We start from the raw sequence: 5,177 nt of genomic DNA, 5'->3' as shown, positions 1-5,177 counted from the left end.
AAACAGGTTGAGGGGCTGGAGAGATGGCTCAGCTGTTAAGAACACTGGTCTTGCAAAAGACCTGGGTTTGAATCCCAGCACTCATATGGAAGCTAACAACTGTCCATAACTCCAGTTCCAGGGAATCCGACAGCCTCTTCTGTCCTCTGCAGGCATTGCACGACATGGGTGCATTTACCTACATGTAAGCATAACACTCATACACATAAAATAAAAATCATAAAAAAATAAAAACAACAAAAAACCATAAAAACAGATCTGATGTCTCTGGCCTTTAATGGGACCTGCATTCATGTACACATACCCACAAACAGACACACACCAAATTAAAAAGAAAGTAAGAGCTGGAGAGATGGCTCAGTGGTTAAAAGCACTGGCTGCTCTTGCAGAGGACCCAGGTTTGGTTCCCAGCACCCACATGGTAGTGCACAACTATAGCTCCAGTTCCAGGGGATCCGATGCCCTCTTCTGGCCTCCACAGACATTGCACTACACATGCAATTCCATACATGCAGGCAAAATATGCATAAATATAAAAATAACTAAATTTAAAAAATAATTCAAAACAAGAAAATCTTAAAGTTCTTTGCTTTTCTTGGCAAAAATAAAGATCAAAGAGCTGAAGAGATGGCTTCAAAGGTAAGAGCAGGGCTGCTCTTGCAAAGGACCCAGGTTTGGTTCCTGGTACTTAACACAGTGACTCACAACTGGCTCTTATCCAGTTCTAGGGGATCCAGTGTAATCTTTTGGCCTCCATAGGAACTACATGCATGGTACACTTACATGCAGGTAAAACACACATAAAAATAGATCTTTAAAAAAAGATAGATCAATAAATAGATAAATAGATCAGGGCATGGGTATTTTAGCACATGCCTTTAATCCCAGCATTTGGGAAGCAGAGCCAAGTAGATTACTGTGAGTTCAAGGCCAGCCTGATCTACATAGCAAATTCCTGGCCAGCAGGCTCCACAGGAGACCTGTCTCAAAAATGTGTGTGTGTGTGTCTGTGTGTATCAGAATTCTTCATAATAACAAAGACAGAGTCTGCATTTTTTTAGCTAAAATGTCATGTCTGGTATGTGTGTTCACTGAAGTTTGTCTAGCAAGATGGAATGGCCAGCTCAGGGTTTTGTGTTCCCAGGGTCTGAAAACAACTATGTCAGTAGTCTGGAATCCTTCAAGAATTTGAATTAGCAGGGCATGGTGGCTCATGCCTTTAATCCCAGCACTCAGGAGGCAGAGGCAGGCAAATCTTTGTGAGATCAAGGCCAGTCTGGGTTACATAGAGAGTTCCAGGCCAGTTGGGGCTACAGGGAGACCCTGTCAAAAAAAAAAGGAGTTTGAATTAAATATATGTGCAAGTCTCAGAAGATTGCTATGATAAGTTCTAGCCACAACTGAGTTGAAGACTGAGTCTCTGATGCTTGCTTTCCATGAGAACTGGAGCCAGATAGCTGGAAGGAAAAAGAGAAGGGCAGATGGGGAACCAAGGTCGATGCCGCCGCCTCCACCCTAAGCTTGGAGCACGTGATCACCACGACTAGAGCTTCCTAGGCTCAGTGGTACAGCACCTGCCTAGAATCCCCCAGTGAGGAGCTGGGGGTGTGGTTTGGTGGTAGAGCACCTGCCTAGAATCCCCCAGTGAGGGGCTGGGATGTGGCTTAGTGGTAGAGCACGTGCCTAGAATCCCCCAGTGAGGGGCTGGGGGCATGGCTCAGTGGTAGAGCCCCTGCCTAGAATCCCCTAGTGAGGGGATATGGGTGTGGCTCAGTGGTACAGCACCTGCCTGGAATCCCAGTGTGAGGGGCTAGCAGTAGAGGGCTTGTGTAGCATGGGTGAGATCCTAGCTTCCATCCCTAGTTCAAGAAACCATACAGCTTTAGAGGTAACCCAGACTAGAGATCAAAGGTTTAATTTTGGAAGCCTAAAGGCAGTGGTTGCGTATCATAAATCTGACAAGCAGAGTGGCTTTCTATTCACCGTGACTAGGAAGAACAGTGGGGTGTCTGTCCTTTGTGTTGGTGGTGACTTCCAGCCACTGAACTGTCCCTCCATTGTTGTCCCTGGATGATAAATTCAGCCTCTCAGTTCGGTTCAGAATCAGGCCTTTTCTAGACACAGGCAGTCAGGGCCAGTGACTTGCTTCCTCCTGGGTAATTTTCTTTGCCTTTGTTGTTTCCTTTTTCCAATCAGAGCTGGGCACCAAGAAGCCTATCATCATATTCTAATCTCCATAAAAGTTTTTCTTTTCTAGTTTTATAAATTTTACAGAACATCAATTAGGAAAGAGGTAAAATAAGTAACAAAATACATGCAGCTGAGCACTGCTTCCTGTGAAAGAAACAACTTTGTCCTGTCCTCAGGAGGAAGGCTGGCCTTAGGCAGACCCAGTGCTGATCTGGCAGCGCAACCAAGGTAGGGTGCCTGATAGACACCTCTGTTTTAGATTTGGCCTAGTGATTACAGGGTGATGGTTGTTGCTCTGTCGTTAGTAGCTTCCGAAGCAGGAAATGGAGGCGGAGGGATGGGAGAAGCTCAGTGATCCTCTCCCTCCTCTGCCGCTTCCCTCTCCTGACTTCTTCATTCTTCCCCAGTCTTCTTCCCTCCCTCCCTGTGATTGTTTCATTTTACGTGTATGAGTATTTTACTTGTATGTATGTAAGTGCACCATGTGCATACAGTGCCTGTGGAGGCCAGAAGAGGGCATTGACTCCTGTGGAACTGGAGTTACAGAGAGTTATGAGCTGCCAGGTGGCTGCTGGGAGCTGAACCCAGGTCCTCTGGAGGATCAGGAAGTACCGTTAACCACTGAACCATCCCTCCAGCCCCCTCCTTGTGATTTTTTTTTTTTTTTTTGAGATAAGGTCTTATGTAGCCCAGGTTGGTCCTCCCCAAACTTACTGTGTCATTCAGTCTGGCCTTAAAGTCATGATCTCCTGGCTCCTCTCCCCAACCCTTTAGCTGGCTTTGAATTAGCAGTGTAATTGAGGATGACCTTGCACTTCTAATCCTCCTGCCTCCACCTCCTAAGTGCTTGTATTAAGAGTGTTCGTTACTACATCCAGTTTTATGTAGTGCTGAGGACTGAATTCCAGGTTGCCAATGTGCTAGGCAAACACTTCACCAACTGAGCTGTGTACCCAGATTCTCCCTTTTTTTAAAAAAAAAAATTTATTATTTTTATTTTATATGTATACATGTATTGCCTGCATGTAGGTGAGTGCACCCGTGTCATGCAATGCCCACAGAGGAGGGAAGAGGCTGTCAGATCCCCTAGAACTGGAGTTACGGACAGTTGTTAGCTGCCATGTGGGTGCTGGGATTCAAACCTAGGTCTTCTGCAAGAACAGTGTTCTTAACCGCTGAGCCATCCCTCTAGCCCCAGCTTCTCCCTGTTTTGAGACAGCATCTCACTATGTAGCCCAACCTGGTTTTGAACTTGTGATCTTCTTGCCTTGGCTTCCTGAGTACTGGCTGATAGGCCTGCACACCACCATGCCTGCCTGGCTCTCATCTCTCCTCAATAATGAAGGAAGAGATTCCCAGAAACCCTGAGCAGCTGGCATGCTCTGATTGGCCAGGACTGTGTCATGGTCCAGCCACTGGCAGAAAGGTGTGGCTCACGTGGACCGATTGTGATTTGTCCCTTTGTATTGGATACCCGGCTCTCCACTGTTCAAAACTTCTTGGTCTTCTCTGTGAGATTGAGTCCAGCCTAGTCTATATAGTGAGTTCCAGTCCAGCTGGGGTTACAGAGAAACCCTGTCTCAACCCCCGTGCCCCCCCAAACAAAACCACTTGATCTGTTTTGGTTGTCATAGGTTCTTTCATCTACTGTCAACGTCTACATTTATTTCTTTAAACTCTTAAGCGTACTTACTGTATGTTTTATGGTTTGCATATGTGCAGCCTTCCTGGGTCAGTCTGTAGGTTGTGGTTTTTCTAACCCTGCCATGTCAACTGTATCCTCATAGGTGTGTGTATTTATTTATTCATTCATTTCTTTGTATTTAATTTTATTAGGTCTTTGGAGACAGACTCACTCTGTAGTCCAGGCTGGAACTCCTGGCAATCCTGCCTCAGCCTCCTGAGTGCTAGGATTATGCCATGAGCTACCATACCTGGCTTGTTGTTTTCAAATTAATTATTTTATGTGTACAAGTGTTTTGCCTGCATCTATGAAAGTGCACCCATGTCATGCAGTGCCCTCAGAGGCCAGACAAGGGACTCGGATCTCCTGGAACTGCAGCTGCAGATGGTTGTCAGCCATCACGTGGGTGCTGGGTACTGAACCCAGGTCCTTTGGAAGAGCAGCTAGTGCTCGTACCTGCTAAGCCGTCTCTCCAGCCCCATACGTGCTTATTTATTTTGTGAGACAAGTCTCCACTATGTAGCCCAGTTAGATCTCAGACTTTTGGTCTTCCTGTCTCAGGTTCCAAGTGCTGAAACATCACACTCTAAGGGCCTCCTTGGAAGTGTGTTCTTCAAGTGGAGTGTTGCCCCGGGTCAGGCAGTGCTGTGCTCAGATGGATACCTAAAATGTTCACTTTGGGTTTTTCAGGCAGATAGCTAGTGTGAATTTTTTTTTTAATTAAAAAATTACATTATTTGTTTGTTTTGTGTGAGCACACACATACCATGATATATGTGTGGAAGTTAGAGGAAAAAACTTTTCAGGGGTTAATTCTCCCCTTCTACAATGTGGCCCCCTGGGAACGTCAGGATTGGTGGCAAGCGCCTTTACCCACTGAGCATCTCACCAGCCTAGCTAGTCTTACACCAGATCTTAGAGAGAAAGACCTGTGGTTTGGAGTTCTCAGAATTTTTCCTGCCAAGGCCAAGACAGGCAGCCCTCCTCTGCCTCTTTCTACAGACCCTTTCTCAGACTTAGCTGCTGAGGGAGCTACCTTCCCCTATGTGTAGTAAAGGTCTCTGAGATCTTCCTTGCTTGGAGTCCAGGTCTTGGCTTCTTCCACCACTACTACAGAGGCCTCTAAAATCAAGTTCTGGGCCACTGGAGTTGGCTACCTACATCTTTGCTTCTGTGTAGTCCTCTTCCCTCAGTTCCCAGCACCCACATAGCAATTAACAATTGTCCAAAACTCCAGTTCCATGGGATCCAACATCCTCTTCTGACCTCTTAAGGCACTGCACTACACGGGTGTGCTGACACA

General features: G+C 46.2%; 1 protein-coding gene across 4 annotated transcripts in view; it reads left to right on the top strand.

The window, feature by feature from the left end:
- Positions 1 to 5,177, top strand: part of Xrcc1 (X-ray repair cross complementing 1) — a 32,766-nt gene that overhangs the window by 15,240 nt on the left and 12,349 nt on the right. The gene's annotated exons all lie outside the window — the stretch shown is intronic.

The sequence above is a fragment of the Nannospalax galili genome, unplaced genomic scaffold (genome assembly GCF_000622305.1).
Source record: "Nannospalax galili isolate Female #2095 unplaced genomic scaffold, S.galili_v1.0 scaffold385, whole genome shotgun sequence".
Taxonomy (NCBI): domain Eukaryota; kingdom Metazoa; phylum Chordata; class Mammalia; order Rodentia; family Spalacidae; genus Nannospalax; species Nannospalax galili.
The sequence above is the reverse complement of the archived record's forward strand: the minus strand, read 5'-3'. Positions and strand labels throughout refer to the sequence as shown.